Genomic DNA, 24,693 nt, shown 5'->3' with positions numbered 1-24,693 from the left:
TTCTGCCTATTTGTACCTTGAGAAGCGAGAAAAGCCTGAATAGAATCAGTTGGTTCCTGGTTAGACTGATTGTTAGGACCAGCAGCCATATTCGAACTTGATGGTCGCTGAGACAGATCTGATACAGTTGTCTTCAATGAACCTAATTCGGCTGCTAAAGAACGCTGTTCATCTCTTATACTTTCCACTACAGACAACAAACTATTGAGATTCATCTCTTGTTCACCCGCTCCCTGACTGCTTGTATTATCGTTACTTGATTCTAAGTTCATAATCGGGCCTATCGATGTATTGGTTGTGCTAGCGTCAAATCCTAGTAAAGTGGAAGTTTGGCTTATGGAGTTATCCAGTTGATGACCCTGATTCGTATTAGGATTATCTGAGTCTAATATATGTGACCTTGAACTAGTGGAAGACGAATCGGAATCTTCAGCCGTTTGTAAAAAGGATTTCCCGAATTGAGGTACTGGTTCGTCTAGTATAGACTTAGATGACGGTACAGTATAAGAACCCGGTGGAGAATGAACTACCAATGGTCTACGTGCGGTAGAATCAAATGTATTTAGTAATGAATGGCTTGGAGTACTTGGTCGTTTACCACGACCTCTTGACGTGTTTAATTTGTTAGGAGACAGATTCGCAGCACTACGAAGGTACATAACATAAAAGCTGGAATCGTTGCTTTTATATGAATCTTTAGCAATGACTAGACCACAGAAAGAGATCGAAATGTAATGTTAATTGGAATGTGAGAAGTGTTATTCTGGCAAAAGCTATTGTGTTGATTCGCAAAATAGAGATATGATTAATTCTTATGACATTAAAGTTAATAAATTTTTATAATTAATTCAGTATGTTATTGTAGAGCAACCGCCCTTCACTTATAGTGGATATATATACAATAGTTTTTCTTTCTTTGTTTTGTTCTCAATTATATAATTCATGTAAATTTATTATTTAAAACATGTGTACAGTATCGTGTAGTATTCTTTTAAGTTTTTTTTTTTTGTTTTTTTTTATGTTCTACACTGATATTATTTTTTTTCTGATATATTTACAATAGTTGGTGGCAAAATACATATGTTTTATTTTTGAGAGAGAGAGCAGCTGTCCATTCATCTGACAGTGATGAGGATATTTCGTGAATTTGTTCAAAAAAATCTGTTTTTAACAAAATAGTTGATAACTTGATCCTTGAACAATATACTATGATCATTCATTTTATTTCTTAGATGCAAAAAAAAAAAATGATGTCTATAGTATTGGAATAAAGCATTTTCCGATCCTTTTCAAATATATACAATTGATCTTTTGGTCAACCTAGAAGCTATGTAATAGATCCCCAATTATTTTTGAAATCTCGCATCACTGGCCGCAATAATACTAAGTGAACTAGGATTCACCGGGCTCAGACTGATCAGTGAAGCAAGATTTGTCACTCAACCCTGCCCACGGCCGTATCTGCCGCAGAGCACTCTTAATCTTTTGCTTCATCAAAAGTACTGACTGGCAAACCGCCAGTAGGCCAAATCAAGTGTGTTGAAGATTAAAAAAAAATCGGAAATGTGACGGCTGGATTTAGATGATCCTATTCTAAAATGGAAACATCTATCCTCAACCGTGTTAAAAAATGGAATGTACGTTGATTCAATTCGTTCTCATGAATTTTTTCTTGATAATTCTCGGTCCAAGCTTACCCTAAAAGCAATAATATATACTTAATATTTGACTTTGACGTCAGTCATTTTAAAATATAGGGTAAACTTTTGCATCGAATTAATCAATAAGGCCCCACGTTGGGCGCCATCTATGTTACGAGCGTGGTACTACCAATTCGCCTTATCAACAATCTAAAGTCAAGGGCATGAATGAATATTTTCTGGACTAGCTCCGCCGTGGTGAGGTTACTTGACCCGGGTTGCCGACTCGCAACATTAGAGTTTCTCATGCCAGTAAACATAACCACATATTAAAAAAAAATAAACAAAGGAAACTTGCGTTTTTTCCATGAGCTAAATACAAACAACATTACTGATGTCTGGTGTATTTGACACGAGAGTGCACTTCTCCCCCCCTGATTATACGCCTATGGTAACATGAGCACTCTAAATTTAATTGTGTTACCCCTGAATACTGCTCACCGTTAGTCAGCAATGCCCATGGTCCAGCTACTCTCTCCCAAAATAAAATAAATTTAATTTTTCATATTTAATTCAAGCAGGTATATTTATTATATAATACATTCCCAGCAAAATGTTCGATGCCAAAGATGACATTCAATCATGGGTGCAAGTGATCTAGCATATCATCTTTTTAGCATCTTCATCGATGAATTTTATATGAGCGTGGACCCCAAAAGATGACGTTCTTTTCTGGATCCTAAGCATGTCATTTTAACCAATGCGTTGACATGTCATTTCCACCAATGCTTTGGCATGTCATTTCCACCAATGACTTGACATGTCATTTTCACCAATGCTTTGACACGTCATTTTCACCCATGCTTTGACATGTCATTTTAACCAATGCTTTGGCATGTCATTTTCACCAACCCCTTGGCATGAGATTTTCATGTCTTGTTTGGAAAATGGAAATGCTGTATTGAAATATGGTTTTCATGAAAAACAAAACTCTTTATTAATTCAAACGAATTCATGAAATAGCTACAATTAATTTATCAGTTTAGTTTTTCAAAAGTTTACATCCAAAATTGCAATGTAATCACCACCGCTGCAACGCAAAAGATTACTTCCTCCGTTCTCCGCAACTGATATTCTTTCATCTTACAAAAGGTTTTTTCAATTATCTTCCCATCACCAGTTCAGATTTCAACATGGACTCCAAATGCACTCCTTTAAGTATTTTTATTTCGTAAATTACTTTTATTTTATAATTTTGTTATTTCATAACAACTTTTTGGTAATTTATACTCTTTTGTTTAGTGACGGAAATATGTAGGGATCTACAACCCGGCTTGCTTTAGGGATCTCTAAGAACAAAATGTAACGAACGGGGAGGAGAGACTTTTTATGGAAAATACCATTTATGCTTAATTAATTTATTTTTAATTGTTTCTTTTCAAAAGTAGTTTCTTCTTTATTTTCAGATTCTTGTTCCTTTTCGTTTCGGACTTTTTTTCAAATTCCAAGAAGCGAGATTTGATTGATTTCATTCTATGTCAGATTTAGAAAAGACAAGGGAACTTTTAAAATAGCAATGTGTGCAGTCCGATTCTATTTTTAGCTCGATGATTGGGACTTCATATAATACCAATTGTTTAGAAATTTTAGTTGTTTGATATGCAGGAAATGTAAGACAACATCACGACGACAGTTCTAACAACTTTGGTCTGTTCCAGAAACTGCAAGAATCTACTTATTTTTACTACGATAACAATTTTTCCTTTATGTTATCGGAAAAAATAGTAAAAATTAGTAGATTTTTGCAGTACTGGAACATACCAAAATGAAAATAAACAGGTGTGTAAATAAAAACACAAATATCATCTCTATTGGATCGATCGACTTCCTTGGCATTGGTTCAAATCCTAATGAAAAGATCGGATCTTTCACGACTTCCTTTGAACCAATGCAAAAGATGACATGAAATCACGTCATCGCAAAGAACCCCTTCCGTCAAATTTTGCTGGGTTACTTATAAACTACTTACAAACTAAGTATTAATAATAATTCTGCCGTTGGTGTTGTTGTTGACCCAGTCCTGGGGTGTCCAGTGGTTGTCATTATATTTTTGTTGAGAATTATTTATTTTTTTTTCTTAAGGTTGAGGTTGGAAAAATTTCAGTTTTTTAGTTTTTTTCAGTGGTAATTACAATAAGTGTGCCTGCGTACTCGATAATTTGTAATAATTATCACAAATTATTACTGAATGTTGTTTTTATTAATTTTTTTTCCACAAATATTCAGTACGAGAGAATGGGTTGAGAGACTAATTATTGAGTTAGGAAAATTTTCAGTTTTTCTTTGTTTTTCCTTCAGTTGTAATTATGATTGAGTTGGGAAAATTTTCAGTTTTCTTCTTTCATTCCAATGCATTAATTTCATTTTGTTTCAATTAGAATTTTATTTCTTTCAGTTTTGCACAAAGTTCTTCGCATGTGTTTTTCAATTTTTGCTTTCTTTTCTCTTTGTGTTTTCTTTTCAGGTAACATTAAAAAAATTTTGTAAAAATTAGTTATTTTTTTTTATTGTTGGTTTTCAATGTGAATTGCACTTAGACGATTGATAGTAAAAAGTGTACTGCATTTAAAAAAATGTACAACATTTTAATTTATTGGCAGCAAAATCACATGTATTGTCTCATTCTCTTCCATTAAGTCTCAAAGACTTCCACTTAAAAATCTTTCCGAGCACGACAACGGAACGACCAGACTACTTGACTACTTATGTCAACGTTCAGGAATCAATTGCCTGTACATTTTTTTTAGAAAATCAACTGTTGTCTCTGCCAGCGGATCTCTTATGTCCCTGGGATAACGGATAGTGAGCAAAAAAAAAACAACGGGAAAATAGCCAATCACAGCGAACGGAGAATACGATCTCTTTGCACACACAGCGTTTTTTTTTTTATAGTTTTGGCGTTTTTTTTTATCGTCAAAACAAATCCCTAACAAACCTTGAAATAATCTTGTTTCTAAGAAGCTTTCTGCAGTCAGCATGCAATTTACTAAGAGCCGGCGAGCAGTGATCGTTGAAATAATTTTGTTTGTTAACAGAAACTTCAGCTGGCATACCAGCATTTACAAGATCGGACACCATTGGAGTTCTTGTTTTAAGACCACTAAAATATTTCCTCATGATGTTATCACGTATAAAGACATCGTTGAATTTTATTAAAAGGGATTTCTTTCGATTGATGTAGCACGCATAATTAATATATGACGAATAATTGGTACATATGTCATAAAACTCTCCAAGCTTGACAACTGGCTCTATAAAATTATCCAACCCCTCGGGAAACCACTGATGACATTGTCAGCTCTATTAATTTTCCTATGCAAAAGATTGTTCTCAAGTCGAAGTTGACACAATTTTGCATCAGTATTAGAATCAACTTTTTTGATTACATCATGGCATTTCAAGATTTGAGATTCAACATTCTTAAAGAACATAGACATATCATTCTTCATTTGCACAACAGCATCCAGAGCCTTTTTAACCTCACTCCTTTCTTCACCATGCACTCGCAGTAAACTATCAATTGTTTCATTAAGCGGGTTAAAATCACTGCGGAATGACGACGTAGAAGCATATGGGCAATTATTTACGCAGGTATGACAAAGCGACTTATTGGTAGACAAGGCATCCAGTAGGTCATTAGATAACCCAACACATACTGGATGAACCCAAAGTTCACAGCGGCAACATTGAGCCCCTCCCTTCGATTTGCAGAACACACAGAACACTTGTCTGCTGACGTCATTGTCGATTAAGTTATATTAAACGATTGATCGTGTAAACAACAAGTGTAAACAAAAGAGTGAGCAGCATTCGAAGATCAACAATTATATTCAAGTAAAACACAGTAGAACTTCCAACAATTTTATATCGCCCGTTGAAATCGTAGTTATAAATCAATAATTCCACAATTTACAACAATAATCATCCAAATCTTCATCAATAAATGTATAATTATCAAGAGTTCGATCAGTCAAACAAAAAACGCGTGCTACTCAGGCATAGTGCTTGTTTAATATTAAACTATTTTAAGTGGTCATAGAAAGAAACAAATTCCTAGATAGCCATCCAACTAGGAAGGATATAAATATAAATAAATATGATTTTCATAGACAACATTTAAATTAATATTCAAAATTAAATTAAAAATTCTTTTAATAATTTTTTTTTAAAGATTACCGGAGCGGTTTTAAGGCCGACTGTCTTTATTCGTACCAATTTGCAACTAAACTAAGCGGTCGATTATGCATTGCCACTAAACTTGAGTTGCGTTGTCAATTGTCAGCACAACTGAGATGAAATGTTGTATTATTGGTGTTTTTTCACTCTATTAAATCCAAAAGGCACAATTCGCCAAAAAAAACTTTTTTAAAATGATAAGTTCAGTGGTATTATTTTTTGATGATTAAGAAAATCTACAGGACATGACATCTATTAGAAGAAATTTGAGGGATAGGTCGAATCCATTGGAATTGCCATCTGTATTGTAAGTTGAAGCTCATGTTGGAAAGATCTGTATAATCAGTAAATTATTTTAGGTTTAATGCGTATTTTCGATTGCCAAAGGATGCCGTAGTTTACATTGTGGAAACGTTAAAGGATGACTTGAAAGTAAGTTACAGATCAACAGCAATACCACCACTTTTAAAAGTGTGCGCTGCGTTCAGATTTTTTGTGGGGGAAGTTTCCAAAAGTCCCATGGCAATGATTACAACAATTGAAAGGAAAAAACATTTTCTTAAAAATTGTTGATTATTTTCATGATTAATTAATTTAGTGTATCAAAAATATGGTGAAAATGACAACAAAACAACAGTTTGAAATATTAATTGATAAATTGAGTGCAAATCCAATGTGCACATGGGTTCCATCTATACAGCCGACAACGCCAGGGAATTTCGTTTTTGAATAAAAATGATTTTTGTTTTGTCTTTTTTTCCACCTCCGACAATTTCGAAACGATCCAATTTTAGCACAATTTGTCCTCTATCAAGTGGACAACTTCCTTCAATACGTTCGACAATGTAGATTGAGCCATGCAATTGTTGTAATCATTGCCATGGGACATTTGGGCACACACCACACACTTTTAAATGTGGGGGTATTGCTGTTGATCTGTAACTTACTTTGAAGTCATCCACAATGTAAACTACGGCATCCTTTGGCAATCGAAAATACGCCTTAAACCTGAAATAATTTACTGATTATGCAGATCTTTCCACATGCACATCAACTTACAGCAGTGCAGATGGCAATTCCAATGGATTCGACTTGTCCATTAGTACAAGTTGGATGTTGGCTATTGAGCAGCTTTGGAATGCAATTAGAGTTAGTGACATCAATAACTTTTGTTTCGCAAATATATAGAGAATTATAAGTTTTACAATTTTCTTTAAGTAAAAAAATTCTTTGTTTGCATTCGACAATATAATCGAAATCTATTTTCAAAAATTTTTCTCCATTTTTTTTATACCCTCCACCATAGGATGGGGGTATATTAAGTTTGTCACTACGTTTGTAACTACTCGAAATAATCATTGTAGACCCCACAAAGTATATATATTCTTGATCAGCGTGCAATTCTACATCGATATAGCCATGTCCGTCCGTCTGTCCGTCTGTCCGTCTGTCTGTCTGTCCGTCTGTCCGTCTGTGGAAATCACTCTAGCGTCCGAACGGATTGACGTAGGTTGATGAAATTTTGGGAAAATATGTTATATTTACGTAGGACTTTTGGTATTGAAAGCGGGCAATGTAGGTCCACGCTTTCGTATAGCCCCCATACAAAATGACGCGTGACGCGTCGTCGTTTTAAAGGAATTTTTAAGATATTTGGCCCATTTTACCACCGAATTGGTTGTAATTTGGTACTTTGTGTCTCCAGAGGCCAACAAATATTCCTACCAAAGTTGGGTTATATAGGTCCACGTTTTGGTATAGCCCCCATATAAGGTCCCATATAAAGTACGCGTCATTTTAATATATTTTGAATGTATTAGACCCATTTGACCACAGAATTGGTTGTAATTTGGTATTTTGTGTCTTCAGAGGCCAGAAAACATTCCTACCAAAGTTGGGTTATATAGGTCCACGTTTTGGTATAGTCCCCACATAAGACCCCTTATGAAGTACGCGTCATTTTAATATATTTTGAATGTATAAGACCCATTTGACCAAAGAATCGGTTGTAACTTTGTATTTTGTGTTTCCACAGGCTAATAAACATTTCTACCATAAAATGTTTATATAGGTGCACGTGTTGATATAGCCCCCATAATACAATATCTCCCGATTTTCGATATTTTGAACGTTTTAGCCTTATTATCACACCGATATGGCTGAAATTTGGTATTTAGTCTTCTTTAGTCGTATAAAACTTTCTCCCAGAAATTTGTAGGTAGGTAGGTTTGTAGGTGATGGCGTGGACCTACATCATATAGCCCCCATAGAACGGTACCTTCCGAATTTCGGTATTTTGAAGGTTGTGGCCACCTTAATCCACCGAAATGGCTGAAATTGGTGGTGGAGGGTATAAAAAGTTCGGCCCGACCGAACTTAACGCTTTTCTTACTTGTTAAACCTTTAATTAGTTTCTTCTTACAATTTTCTTCATTGGTCGTTGGAATACTTATGATATAAATTACATTTAGTCCTTCTGAGGCAATTTTAACTTTAGAGAAATGTAATAATTCATCAATACTACTAAATGGGATATTTTCTTTATCGAATATGTTATTTATTGTTTCTATTTCAATGGACGATAAGATAAAGAAATTTACGACATTAACTTTGGCCAAATGGATTGCCAATTCAACATTTACAATTTCATCCTTTAATATTTCAAGCTTGTATTTGAATTCGATTAGTTTTTCATTTTCTTGATAGTCTTCCGATTTTATAATTTTAATTATTTCATTTGACAATTTTGTTTTTTCAAAATAGTCTGGCTTAATCCCATTGTTGTTTTAATATTTTAAAACAACTAGTTTATTAGTGGAAAAGATTTGGCATTGTTCGCCAAGGGGTAAGGCAGGGAATACTATAGTTTCGATCCACGACCCTGGATCTCATCAGTTCCCTTGTTTCTTGTTTGTGGATATTCTCCACCGAAGTTATTTTTCAATAACTTCTTCAACAAGAAGCTTTTTATACCCAAACATCAATCGTCAGCTCGAAAAGTTCAATGAGAAGTTTTTCCTTGGCAACCTCACACAACTCCGACGAAAGTGTCTGCGAAAACAATTCAAACCTCTTCCACTTGTATGTGTCGTCAAATTTGGACGAATGCACACACCAAAATTTGGTTGGTCTGCTTTACAGCAAAAACAACACACGTCGTGCCAGTGTCTTCAATTTGAAGCATTGTGGCGTTTTTTTAATTGGGATAGCGTTTGCAATTTTGTTTTTTTCCAAATAGTCTGGCTTAATCCCATTGTTGTTGTTTTAATATTTTAAAACAACTACAGTCGAAATCTCTTATAACGTCGGTCAAGGGACCGACGGAATTTGTCGCTATAACCGATATGTCGTTATAAGCGATAGGGCTATAAAGGGCCCCAGAGATTTGGGACTTTTGGATATCGTCGTTATAATCGATATGACGTTATAAACGACGACGTTATAAGCGATTTCGACTGTAGTTTATTAGTGGAAAACATACATATTACTCGTAGTAAGTTGATTAATTTTTTCTATTGACAATTTGTTAATTATAATTTGATTTTTACTATTAATTAGGGTATTATAAATTTTTTCTGAACTATTTCAAAGTCATGGCGGTCTGGACTACCAGCCAGCCATTTCCAAGCTGTTCCAATAAAATCCAATGATCTTTTGGATCTTATTCTAGGTTTGATTCTTGAGATATGGGATTTGATTTGGGATATGGTAAAGGAAAGGTATGGGATTAAGGGATGACGGCTGCTGTTTCTAAAAATGGTATTGGATTTTTGCTAGACCTGCGTACATGGTCATTAATTTAGGGTTAGAATAATCCAGTATTTGCATTTCGGCATAATAGCAGCAGTAATGGTACTCCACAATGTAATAAGTAAATAGCGATTAATTTCTGATGTGACTTTTGAGGACGACTCGTCCACTTTCAGTTATTACTGTAGAAATTCTATTTTCTTTCACTACTTCCTCTTTGTATCTTTCTGTCAATTTGGTACCTAATCACCTGTTAACTTTTACAAAAAATTTGCTGTCCTGTAAATAATTGCGCCCTTTACAGCAATTTCGTGAAAATTCCTCTTTGTCTCCCATACAAATATGGGGGAGTCTTTCAAAAAAGTAATTTTTGGGTATATATTATGTATAGTACATATTAATGTATCTTTTGTACTAATTAGCATTCCGAACATATTTAGTAACTGCCATGTTGGTTACCAGTTGTGATTAACTTGTTCACTTCGATTTCAACCATCAAACAGATCAATGCGCTCGAATTCATCTTTTTTATATATTTGTTGTTACTATTTATTAAATAAAGCAATATCTATTTAAACATTTTTCAACTCGTGCTTATTTTCGATTTAAAAACACAAAAATGTGTATTCTTCAAATGCTAAAAAAATAAACTTTAAATTTACTCTGAAATATAATCTAAAAGAGGTATTTCTGTTGTTGTTGTAACAGTGTTTATTATGTTTGTATGTTCGTTCTTCTGTTCAATCTGGCTCTATCTCCAGTTCCAGGAAAGTGGGTGCTTCGATGGGATGTAACCAGAGATCCACTGGAGTTAGATGAGTACGTTTGGCGGGACATTTGAAAAGGTGTTTTGTGTCGTGTCAAAACTACTCTGCTTTGTCGTGGCAGCTGACGCTCCTGAGCTGCGATAGATGGGGGATGTACTCCGATGACTTTATTCACACTATATTTGCTTATGGCCTTAGTAACTGCGTCCGTGTGAATGTTATTTAAGCCTGCTTGATATACCTGTTGATCTAGGGGTTCTCTCCTATATTGTTGGACCTCCCTCTCTAGAGAATGAACATCCTTCTTGATATGCCTGAATATGTCGGGCCTAGCCAGCAGATTGTGATTGGGATGGCTCTCACGGTAATATCCAAGCAAGTACTGCAACGAAAGCATCTCATTGTGTTGCTTTACTGGAAGAATCTTTGCCTCCTCATGTAGATGGTCCACTGAAGACTTGAGAAGGCATCCTGTTGCTGTTCTCAGGTCGGCATTCTGACAGGTTTGAATCTTTTTCCAATTCGTATCACATAATCCCGGGGACCAAACTGGAGCCGCATAGCTCACCACAGGCCGACCTATCGCGCTATATGTGGTCAACAAGGTTTCTTTATCTGCACCCCAAGTGCTGCCGGCTAGGGACTTGAGGACCTTGTTCCTACTTTTCAGTTTGTCGGAGATAGCAGTAGCGTGCGCGCAAGGCTTGAAAGTAGAGTCGAATGTGACCCCAAATTTTGTGGCAGTTTGTGGTCGGAATTCTTACGATAGAGGTTAAACAGTTCCGCAGATATCACCCCACCTTGGAGAACTCCCTGTTTCACCCTACGGGATTTGGACTCCTTGTTCCTGAATTTCACGTACGACTAGCGTCCACACATATAGTTGACTATCCAACTTTTCAGGCTTAGCCGGAGGGTTGTCTGCTCAATGTCCTCAAAGGCTTTTGATAAGTCAAGCGCCACCATCACTGTCCTATCACACGGCGGTCTCTGGTTGAGTCCTTGACAAGTATATGTGGAGATGGCGTGCAGCGCTGTTGTCGTGCTGTGCTGCTTATGGAATCGATGCTGATGATTGGTAACTTGATAGCTATTCTTGATACTGGGGAGGACTAAGGCCTCAAGGGTCTTTGCTACGGGCGACAAGAGCGAAATCGGCCTATACGACTCACTTTTACTAGCATCCTTACCTGGTTTCCGTAGCGGGACCACCCTCCCATTTTGCAGACTTCGGGAACAATGAGGGTGGCTAGCGACAAGTTGAGCACTTTAGTGAGATACTCCACTCCCGGCTCATCCAGCTGCTTCAGCATTACCATCGAGATTCCATCAGGGCCCAACGCTTTAGATCATTTAGCGTCCCTGATGGCATTCGCAACAGTTAATAATAGGTAGTAGTTAATATGATTCGGAAATTGTATTCTACTGAATTCTATTCAAGAAAAATCTTGCTTATTCTATGTTAATATCGATCATTTCTTATGGTATGGAAGTGATATCGGGTACAACGCATGAACATTTTGTAAAAGTAGTAAAACTGTTCAACATGATTGTAAGATATGTTTATAACATGCGCCGATCTGACCATATTTCGGAACATGTGCCTAATTACGACATTCGATTCGATCGAGAATTTGCTCATGAATGAAAAAATTGAACTATGAAAACCTATGTGTTCTCCAAACAAAGACGTATAGAAATTAAGACTTGAACAAATGCATTTTCCAACAACATATGACAATAGTTCCACATTTTGGTAACAGATGGCTAAACAACTTACTGGAATTGATAACAGCAATTTCAATCGCTTTTAATTCCCATTTATCCCCACAGACTTTTCCTATCTTAGTATATTTACATCTTTGCTCCAAAGAACATTAAGAAGGTAGGTGGTAAAAAATGTGTTTATTTAAAAGCAAAAACTAAAAAACAAAATTAACGAAACAATTTTAATATTTGTTGAAATCGTTGGATAATACTTTGGGTAATAATTTCGGAATGAAGTTGTGCTAGAAAACTGTACAAAATTATTTATTTTTGTAAAACTTTTTGACTTTGTTGTAACAAATTGCTAAAGCTGGGTACACATTGTCAGTTTTGAATGACAGCTTTGTTGTTGCTTGCTAGTGTGGCCGTTCATTTTTGTCATTCATCATGCACGATTTCCATATCTCTATACGAAGATCTTTCATTATTCGCTCTGCACGTTTCTGGAATCAACTTCCTACAGAGCTACGACAGTTTTCGTTTTCCAGAAGTGTATTTTTGACGAAGGTTTGAAAGCTTTGCAGTTAATAATACGATGGACTGACGTGATGTTATAGTCGCGAACATAACTTGTAATTTGTTTTGTAGATTCTACTGTATTGGAATTACTGATGCATTGCTTCATTTTGTATATTACCTGGGGGCCTTATTTTTGCCTTTACGCACACACATATGGGCAAATCCCAGAAACAGTCTACCAGCCAAAAATTTTTTTACTTTATCCAAATTATTTTTTTTTCTCACAGAAGATTAGACTGGATATCTAATTTTAGAAATATGTTAACTTTTTTTCTATCATTATTAACACAAAAATTATTACAAATTTCTACCCTACCTCAGGTTTTTTAATTTTATACAAAAATTGTACATTTTTTACATGTTCATATTATTACTTTCGTGTTAACATAAGTGGTACACTCGAAAGCCATATTGTTATTCAAAACGAGTCAAAAACGACTGTAGGTGTGATGCATGTACATTTTCCGACATCGAATTGTTTTCGATATCGGTTTCATATTCCATTTTGTTCTATGGCAAAATTGATTTATTATTTATTATTTTTCTCGTTTTGAAAAAGGTCATATTTTTGTGGTCGATTTATAAACGATGTAATGAATTTTGAAATTTTTTAGGAAAAAAGCTTGAAATTTAAACACGGATATAGAATAGATAAATTTACATTTATCTGCCATATATTTAGTATATTTTGTTAAGAAAATATTTGATATTTCGATAATAAAAACACGGATCAAAAAATCTACTTTGAACATGTTTCTTTCCTCTAGATTAGTGAAGACATCCGCTTAATATTTTTTGCACTGTTTGTAAAGTTCTCCTCATGTAATTGGACAAGAATTTCCACACTAAACTTCCATATAGGGCAATTTAAACAAGAACACAAATTTATTTTATTTGTTATTAAATTTTTTTCGGCTTTTGCCATCGCCAAGACTAAAAAAGTGTTTTTTATTTCTATTTTTCTTCTTTCGACTGGTGATTAGGGATCAACAGTCCGTTTTTTGTTTGTGGGAATTTAATGAAATTGAAACAACGTGGAATTGAAATTCGATGCGGATCCCATCACATCTAAAAACAATTCAGTCGTTTTGGGCAAATCGTTTTCATTGCAAATCGATTCGAAATTCATCACATACAGTGGCACAGAAAAGTATACATACACCCTACAAAAATGCAGTTTTGGCTAAATCGTTGGGTTTTTTACAGCAACAACTGCACTGTGTGGCTCTTTGGTAGAGTTTGGGAATTCCCGACTTTTTTTCATTCCCGGGAAATCGGGAATTCCCGGGACTGTGGTAAATCGTGGGGCATAGACCTGACAGAGAGTAAGCAAACATTATGTGTAGTTGTGTCATTAGTTTTCTCTTTGGAACAATATTAAGGTAAAATAGCAATAGGGTCAAAAAGCAATAGCAAACATCTTAAACGACGTCTGTATGTATGTATGTATGCGGTCAAAATCCAATTATTCGTGACTAATTAGCGGAGGTTATATAAAATATATTTTTCTAACTACCATCCTAGTAAAGCTTCCTTGATATCTAAGAGTGCTGTCCGATAATATTTTTAAAATCAACGATATCGTATGTTCTTCTTATGGTTCGAAATGCGTGTTGATCACATAACAAATCCGTTTATAACGAATTTTTACACGGCTTTTGAGTACACGGTGGCACCAATGATATAGAGTCGTACTTATGTGAACATACATACCATTGTTATTACTGGTTTGCAATCCTAATATGATCTATTTGCCACTTACACATTATACAGTGTTTTATATTTCAAATAATAATTTTGGAGAAAACAACAATTCGAATGGATCACAGCTTTTATATCTTACCAAATAAATATCCTTCAAGAATGCCACCAATAAAAATTAAGACTAGAACAACCGTGATAACCTAAAAATTAAGAACTATGTGAGGTTATACAGACTTCGAATTCCAGACAAAAACACCAATTATCGAGAGGACCAATACATACATATTTTATACGAATTATGGCGATTTTTCCAGTGGACCCGCAATTACGAATAATCGGTGCACGGTACTATATTTCCAATATTAAACAACTATAAGGCAAATATTAATATGACTTATACATGAATATACAAATACCCGTATTCCCGGGAATTTCAAAAAATTTTCCCGGGAAATTCCGTTCAAAAAATTTCGGGAATTCCCGGGAAATCCCGGGCCGGGAATTCCCGACCAGAAACTCTACTCTTTGGTGACAAAATAACCATAATTACACAAATTTATTTTAATCTAATGCGTATATTCAATACAATTGAAGAAATTCAATTTTCACAACACAGAAAAGTATACATACACCCCAAGGAAATACGAGTATTATCGTAAAATTTATGGAATTAGTAGCAAAATTTATAAATTTTTTTAGTTTTGGCGAGTGTCTCTGGGTGTCTGAGATATATTTTAGAGAAAAGAAAACAATTTTGGGGGGTCAAATGCCGTTATTTAGGGTCAAATTTCTTATATACCTCGTTAAAGCTGACCCTTGCTTATTTTTTTTGCGTTTTTAGGTATTGTACCTTACAAAAAGCACAAAATTCGTATCAGATGGCAAATCTTGAGACCCTAGAAAGCTTTGAAGTTGTTTTTGTGCATAATATACCTTCCTGAACGTCGATAAATGCACGTTTTCCCTCAGATTTCTCAGGAAGTGAATAGATTCCGCTGAATTCCTGGCGCAAATTACATACAAAATGCATTGAATTGCCTTGTAATATGGTCTGATACAATCCTTGGGCATTAATTGAATCAGAAATGAGACATATTTCGTTACAAACCTGTTCCCAAAGCTTCTAAAGCAACAAAATATAAGCACTACCAAAAAAGCATGAAATTTGTACTATGAACAACGTCGTTTTCGTATTATGATCATTACCGATCCTACAGGCGCGAAACGTTTCGTATAATTGTACATTTCTGAGTCAATTGATGCCCAAGGATTGTATCCGACAATATTACAAGGCAATTCAAGGCCATCTATATGTAATTTGCACCAAGAATTCCGCGGAATCTATTCACTTCTTGAGAAATCTGAGGGAAAACGTGCATTTATCGACGTTCAGGAAGGTATATTACGCACAAAAACAACTTCAAAGCTTTCTAGGGTCTCAAGATTTGCCATGTGATACGAATTTTGTGCTTTTTGTAAGGTACAATACCTAAAAACGCAAAAAAATAAGCAAGGGTAAGCTTTAACGAGGTATATAAGAAATTTGACCCTAAATAACGGCATTTGATAGGCAGATACGCAGAGACACTCGCCAAAACTAAAAAATGTATAAATTTTGCTACGAATTCCATAAATTTTACGATAATACTCGTATTTCCTTGGGGTGTATGTATACTTTTCTGTGTTGTGAAAACTGAATTTCTTCAATTGTATTAATATACGCATTAGATTAAAATAAATTTGTGTAATTATGGTTATTTTGTCACCAAGGAGCCACACAGTGCAGTTGTTGCTGTAAAAAGCCCAACGATTTAGCCAAAACTGCATTTTTGTAGGGTGTATGTATACTTTTCTGTGTCACTGTACCTGATAATCTTTTACTATTTTGGAAAAAGTGAAATCAGGTATGAAAAGACAGATCCAAGTGGTGTAGCGTTCGTCACGAAAAATAATGTTTTTTTTATACTGTGGGCATAAATTTATTTTTTTTTAAATTCATCTATAAATTTAAATTAAATTAATATCCTGCTTTTAAGGAAATAGAAAAAAATCGTCAATAATAACAAAAAAAAAAAATACAGTGCATTAATTTCTGTAGCGTTCGTCATGATTTGAGTTCTCACAAAAAAAAAAAAAAAAAAAAAAAAAAAAACTTGCAGTTTTTATTCTGTTTTCACTTTATCTTGTATTCTATTCTTGTTTTATTCTCTTTTCGTCACGACTTCAGTTCTCCCAAAAAAAAACTTTGCACTTTTAATTCTGTTTTCACTTTCTCTTTTATTCTATTTCTGTTTTATTCTGTTTTCTTTTCCATTTGTAAAACTATCACAGTGTTTTTGTCAGTTTAAATCATCGACATATTTGCACAACATTGTTTGCTTACCGTATAATCACCCTTATTACGGTTGTCGTTGTCGTAGGCGTTCAAGTGTCGTAGACGTAGTCGTAGGCGTTGTCGTAGTCAATAATTTTTGGTATTATGTAAAATTTTCGACTACGTCTGTTTTGTAATAGATTGCAAAAATACAGGGTGTTGAAGATTATTACCATTTTCGACTATTACACGCCACCCTGCTATAAAAAAGAAAACAAAAAATAGCGCCAGTTAAAATAAAAAACAATTATTTATTAATAAACCATAAAAATGTTAAGTGTGGGTTATTTTATATCTGACGATGAGGATGAATATACTCCGAACGATTTAAACGTAAGACGAAAACAGTTACGCAAGAATCAAACATATTTTCCATGACTGATACTCAGTAAGTAAACACTTAAATGAAAAAGGAAAAATGTTCATGTTTTTTTTATATTTGTTAGTTACTTCAGGCTTACTAAGGATGCATTCAAATATGTTCTCGAGCAAATTGATCCCGATTTTTATGATCAGATAAGGGCGACGTGTGTAACCAAATGTAGTGAAACTCTCAGCAACAATGCGGATACTTGCTGAAGGCAGTTACCAAAAAAGATGCTGCTTCTTCCGTGTCTGTTAGTATGTACTGCTTGAAGGATCCTCCACCTGTAGCACGACATTCCGCCTTATTGTGAACTAACTTCTTCCTTAACATGAATTTGTAGTCAGCCCAGACTTTCATCCAACCCTCACCTGTTCGTACTGGCGGTCCTAAAATGTTGAGTTGCGTACTAATTTTATTCCACTCTTCTTTCACGTTAATTTTTTTTATTCCATTGCTGTAACCTCTGACCAAATTTGTATTGTTCTGCAAAATTTGGACCATTGTGTCAAACTGCTTTTTGGTGGTGACTTTTGTTATAAAACATGTGCAATATTATAAAATTTATACGAATATATAATCTTTTTGTAATATAGACACATACCTTTTGTTTAAATCCATTTTATTTGTTCGTTTTTATTAACGTTTTAAGAAATTTGTCTGTTGTCGTCAACAAAATCTCTAACGACTAATTTCACAGCGTTTCTCGTAATAAAACGCCTCCCGTGGTAGCAAAATTGTAAAAGAATGGCATACAGAGTTGTAATATCTCGTATACGACATACATAATACCAATTAGTCGTTGCGAAAATGTCGTGTACGACATACATAATACCAATTAGACGTTACGACACGTCAATTTGCAATTTTGGATACGACTACGCCAACCGTAATAAGGCTGAATATTGACAAAATGAAGACGTGTGCAGAGCGTGCTCGAAATTACCGAAAAAAAATACGATCAAGTGAAACATTATCACAAATAGAACGTTTGAAAAATGCTACAAGAATGAAATAGTTTAGACAAAAACGCAAAGAAATACTTAAAAATAATAGTTCTTTATCTAAAAAAGTGAAAGCTGACAACAGAAACCGTATGCAAAGATATAGAAATAAACTAAAGCTGCAAAAGCAAACAACATCGTTGGATCAAGCATATAAGTCCAAATGTACCTTATACAAGGCCGTTAAAAAAGTGGAATTAGCTTTACCAAAAAACATTAACAAAAAAAGGAAATTCTTCGAATGCTTACAAAAAAATACTTGACAGAGGAAGAAGAAGCAAAAATACCTGTTGAGGAAAATGTTAAAAAGATTTATGAGTTTTACACTAATGATGACATTTCTACGGAAACTGCCGGAAGAAAGTCCACGCTTATATCAAAACACGTGGAATTATCTAGCAAGCTTCCACATAACATGTGTGTTTGCCAGTATCACGCAAATTTTTCATTTTTATTGGAAGCTATGCTTCGCATTTTTCCTGCGTTCCCATCTAACTTTGGCAATTTTTTAAAAACAGTTTGTTGTTGCGAAACTAATGAAGTTTGTATGACGAATAATTGCAACAAGTGCATTAAAGACATTACAGATGCTTTTGTCCCCTTAATTTACATTAATCGGCTCGAAGAGCTTACTGAATGGAAGCATTGGAGAATTGTTGATAAACGCATGGTCCTTTGTCATACGAAAGGATCAATAACTGATTTGATAAATGAATTGGAATTTCAGTTACCTTCCTTCAAACTACATACGTATGTTAAAAACACTCAACAAAAATACTTCCAAGACCGAAAATTTTCTATTAAACAAGATGAAGTCATTCTGCAAGTCGATTTTGCGGAAAACTATAGGCTCCTCACCCAAAATGAAATTCAATCAGCTCATTTTAGCTACTCCCAAGTAACCATATTTACTTGCGTTGCCTGGTTGTACAATTGTACAAGATCATTTGCTATTACGAGCGATGAACTATCACGCAGTAAATATGATGTTTACTGTTTTCTTCAGTTAATTGTAAAGAAACTTTAAGTTAGAAACTCAATTTAAAAATAAGTTCATTCTAAGTAGTATACCCTTTTTAAAGAAGAATTTGATTTGTCCCACTTTGAGTGGAATATTTTTGCAACTGCTCACGGAAAGGGTGCTGTAGACGGAATCGGAGCTGTCGTAAAGAGAAAAATTTGGCAAATGGTGAAAGCTCAGAATATTGTTCTTAATAATGCCCATGATTTTTTTAAATTGGCAAAAATGAATATAAATGGTATTTTGATTTTATATGTAAGCAGTAGTTATATACAAAAATCAGCTGGAATTCTTTCGGAGAGATGGGCTAACATTAAGAGCATTCCCGGAATTAAAAGCAAACATTATTTTTCGTCATATATCGAAAATGCGCTCGAAATCGCACTAACGGCAGATTCATTAAAACATAAAATTTATTTATAAACATATACGCATTGATAAACTTATTTATGAACATAAAATATGAATTACATAACGTTATTTACAAGAAATATAAATTGTTTCGTTAAAATAAATACACTGTTTTTTATTTACTATATACTGGAAAAAATGTAGCGTGCATCACGTAACGTGCGTCACATTAGGTTCGCTGATTTTGCAAAATAAATACAAAATTTTTTGTCCAAAAATAACTTGTTTTAGAATTACCTTATACTCATCTTTCTTTTAAAATTTTCATTTTGTGTGCTTTATTATGCAAAATTTGCTAAAAATTGTGAAAACATACCACAACGCAGAAAGCTACTTCCACTTTTTGTAGCGTGCGTCACAATAACTTATAGTAAATTTTTTCGCAAATTATACTTGTTAAACAAATTTTTTTTATAGCATTCGAAAGTGCTCTCAAATTCTATTAAATACCATGTATAGGTTCAATGCATTTATCTGGAAAGTTCAAAAAATTTTAATATTTATGCCCGAAAACGCGTACAAATGTAGCGTTCGTCACGCAGGATTTACCCATATGTACATTTAATTAAATACATATATGTAATTATAAGATTTAAATTATAATATTTTAATATACATTTCCTAATTCGAAGAACATAATTGTAGTTTTTTGCATGTTGTGACATTAATAGGCCGGATGGCTTCTTCGCAACATATAAACAAAAATAAATAAATAAACGTTTTAACTTGTTGGTATTTATATACTTTCCCAGCAAAATGTTCGATGCCAAAGATGCCATTCAATCATGGGTAAAAGTGATCTGACATGTCATCTTTTTAGCATCTTCATCGATGAATTTTATATGAGCGTGGACCCCAAAAGATGCTATTCATTTTTGGATCCAAAGCATGTCATTTACACCAATGCTTTGACATGTCATTTTCACCAATGCTTTGTCACGTCATTTCCAATGCTTTGGCATGTCATTTTCACCAACCCTTTGCAATGACATTATCATTACGACGAGAATTTTAACAACGTTGGTTGTGATTTCGAGTCTCCGACAACATCAAGCCTATTGTAAATAATTAATCTTATATATTTAGAAAATGTGTATAAATAAAAACACAAAATAAATCTCTATTGGATCGATGGAATGGGTTCAAATGCTGATGAAAAGATCGGATCTTTCACGACTTCCTTTGCGTGGGTTCAAATGCTGATGAAAAGATCGGATCATTCACGACTTCGTTTGAACCAATGCAAAAGATGCCATGAAATCACGCCATCACATGGAACACCTTCCTTAAAATTTTGCTGGGTTCCTTTATAAAAGATTGGAAACGTAGTGCGTATGATTGTTGAATTTTTCTACCTAACCCTTTGAGGCCCGACGTTGCCTGTGGGCAATTTTGCATGTTTGAGTATGTTTGCATGAAATATTTTAGTGATTTTATAAAATGCCGTTAAATGTCAAATGAACTGAATAGTTGCAGCCAACACTTTTTCAAAACTCTTACTGAGATGTTGATCTAATAAAATGAAAAGACAACATTGGGCCATTGTGGTAATAAAGTGGTTACATTAGTGGAAGTCGAAAATGCTGGTTAGTGGTATTCAATGAAATATAAAGGGTCATTGGGTCATTCGGGCTTGTGAAAAATATTGTATTTATGTTATTATTCGAAGATTGGGCTTGACTTAAAAGGAGATTGACACATGTTTTCGTACAATATACATATTAAATATTAGGGATTTTTAAGATAACAAGCGGATATCTGTTCAAATATCGATGATGATGTTATGTTTTGGATGAATGGCAATATTATTAGGTTTAGAGTCTGCATACACAATAGAAAATATTTTTCAAACACTTCTACTATGAAAAATGTCAATGTGAGCATTTCAAATTATATGAACACCACCATATACTTCAAAATTGTCTAATTTGTGAACTATATATGATAAATGTAGACAAATTTTCCATTCCATTTCCATCAATTTTCCTCTAGAATTAAACGAACTCATCAGTTGATGCTTCCACATCATGAATAATAAAAAATACAATGATAATACAAAGACTTAAGAAACAAACTTTCATAATTTTTAAAACCGCAATGGCCTAATGTTGCCCACAGGCAACCTAACCCAGAGGAGTTGATAAGAATTTTTTCGCAGAGGTCTTATTTTTGAGACTACTAATCATAATAAATACGAAAAATATTTTTATCTCTACGGCAAAAGTTGGGTTTCAAAGGGTTAATAACACTGTGCAACACGAAAATTATTAACCATATTCTGACACCGCAGTGTGATAGAATACCAAAAATGAGAAGACACGTGTCTCGCCGTTTTTCCCAATCTCATCAACTTTCGCGGTTAAAGGCCTCCAAAGGTTTGAGGCTTTGATGTAGATAGAGTCATTTAGTCAGGACTATATCATCCAAACCGTTAGGAAATATGAGTTTATCTCAGAGGCAAAGTTGTAGCTCTTGTCTTAAAGAACAAAAATTGTGAACACATATAATCCATCAAGCTTCATCTGCAAGGTCAAAATCGCCATGGTAAAATTTCTTTTAAAATTTTTTCTCAAGTTTTGTCATGCAGCTTTCAAACCGATCAAATTTGAAGCAAACAACAAACTACAAAAATGTACCTCAGATCTCAATAAACATCTTTCTAGAATATACGAACTCTGTAGAAACGGATCTTAATGGTCAAAATAGCAAAACAATTGGGATTTTTATCCTCTTTTCTAGGATTCTGCTCCATAGATACTAAACCGTTCAAAATTCAAGAAAACAATCAACCACAATAATGTAGCAAAGGGTTCAATAAACAACTTTCTGGCATATGCGATTTGTCTATGAACGGTTCTTAATGGTGAAAATAGCAAATATCTTTTGAAAATATCCAATTTTTATACTTTTATCTCCGACTCTGGTCCAAAGATACGCAACCGATCCAAAATATCCAATTTTTATACTTTTATCTCCGACTCTGGTCCAAAGATACGCAACCGCCCAAAAATTAAGGATACAGGCAACTACAAAAATGTACCCTAGATTTCAACAAACAAGTTTCTAGAACAAACGAAGATTCTAGGAAAGATTCTTCAAGCTCAAAATTCGATTATTTTAGATCATTCTTTCCGGTTCAGGTCCGTAAATAACAAACCTTTCAAATTTCCTTGAGTTTTTTAAAGGGAATGTTAAAAATTTAATTGTTCGTGAATTTCAGCCCTAAGAATCATTCCTAGAATCTTCATATGTTCTAAAAATTTGTTTACTGAAATCTTAGGTACATTTTTGTTGTTGACGGTATCCTTAATTTTTGGGCGTATCTTTGCGTATCTTTGGACCAGAGTCGGAGAAAAAAGTATAAAAATTGGATATTTTCAAAAGATATTTGCTATTTTCACCATTAAGAACCGTTCATAGACAAATCGCATATTCCAGAAAATTGTTTATTGAAGCCTTTGCTACACTATTGTGGTTGATTGTTTTCTTGAATTTTGAACGGTTTAGTATCTATGGAGCAGAATCCTAGAAAAGAGGATAAAAATCCCAATTGTTTTGCTATTTTGACCATTAAGATTCGTTTCTACAGAGTTCGTATATTCTAGAAAGATGTTTATTGAGATCTGAGGTACATGTTTGTAGTTGGTTGTTTGCTTCGAATTTGATCGGTTTGAAAGCTGTATAATAAAACTTGAGAAAAAATTTAAAAGAAATTTGACAATGGCGATTTTGATCTTGCAGATGAAGTTTGACGGGTTATATGTGTTCACAATTTTTGTTCTTTAAGACAAGAGCTACAACTTTGCCTCTGATATAAATTCAAATTTCCTAACAGTTTGGAAGATATAGTCCTGACTAAATGACCCTTTTTACATCAAAGCCTCAAACCTTTGGAGGCCTATAACCGCGAAAGTTGATGAGATAGGCAAAAACGGCGAGACACGTGTCTTCTCATTTTTGGTGTTTTATCACACTGTGGAGTCAGAATATGGTTAATAAAACATGACTCAAAAAATTACACACAGTGTAATTATGCACAAGGTACCCCTCTTTTATAAAGGAAAGCATACAAAAACAAAAAAGTGAAAACACAAAAAATGGCAGAACTCATCAATTTTTCAACCGATTTTATTGATTTTTCGCATTTTAGAAAGCCAAATAAATTTGCTTCTTGCCAAAAGTAAATAATTTCTTTTTTTGTAATGCGTTTTTGTCACACTTAAACCACTATAAGTTAGCCATTTATTAACCGATTTTAAAAATAGATGTCTTGTTCGAAAGACATTCTCCCTTTTCAAAAAAATAAGGTGTAGAAATCCGTTGTGGAAAATATAAGTTATTCTCGTTTAAAGTTGAAAATCCAAGAAAACCCGTTTTTCACTACATTTACCGTTATAAAATCAAAAAACAAAGTGACCCAAAGAAAGCAAAGTTACTTTCATCTTCCATGGACTCCCACAAAAACGAATTTATGCATCAGAACCCCTGCAAATTTTTTTGTCAACTTTTGTATCACAGTTTTATTAATCATGGTGCGGACATAACAGACAGTTTCTCTAATTTGGCACTCTGAGAGACTTTAGATCACCTACATTATTTTATTAAATTTTTTCATATTTACCCCCAGTTTTTGTAAAAAAAAACTTTATTCTTCTCACACGAATTGTCAAATTTAGATTTTTAAATGAGGAATTCTCTACTAAATATGGAACGCGTCTACGAAAAATTAGGTCAACTTTCAATATCTATATATCAATCTCAGAAAAAACCAAATGTAAAATTTATAAATTTATTGGTGTAGTTCTCAATCTGTCATATACATATCCAGAGAGTATTATCTATAAAAAATGTTATTGGAGTAGTTCTCAATCTATCACATACACATTGCTATATTTATGCATAGGAGTAGTACATTACTTTTTTAAACAGACTGTGTATACATACAGTATGCAAAGTGCATATTCGTACACCCCTAAAAAATTAATAAAATCGTTATTAATTCCATATTTTATGTGTAAATATGAAATAATTGATAGAAATTACCCAGTAAAATCTTCAATGAAAAATCATGAGTTGAATCATGGGTGCAAGTGATCTGGCATGCCACCTTTTTGTCATTTTCACTCATGAATTTTA

The 24,693-nt window shown here is 34.0% G+C and overlaps 1 protein-coding gene across 17 annotated transcripts in view; it reads left to right on the top strand.

Annotated features, from left to right (window-relative positions):
• The window catches only part of TTLL4A (Tubulin tyrosine ligase-like 4A), an 89,761-nt gene that overhangs the window by 35,720 nt on the left and 29,348 nt on the right, over positions 1–24,693 (top strand). The window lies entirely within an intron of this gene.

The sequence above is a fragment of the Musca autumnalis genome, unplaced genomic scaffold (assembly GCF_047663935.1).
Source record: "Musca autumnalis isolate F117 unplaced genomic scaffold, ASM4766393v1 scaffold_2, whole genome shotgun sequence".
Classification (NCBI taxonomy): domain Eukaryota; kingdom Metazoa; phylum Arthropoda; class Insecta; order Diptera; family Muscidae; genus Musca; species Musca autumnalis.
Note: the sequence above shows the minus strand (reverse complement) of the source record. Positions and strands in the feature narration are given on the sequence as shown.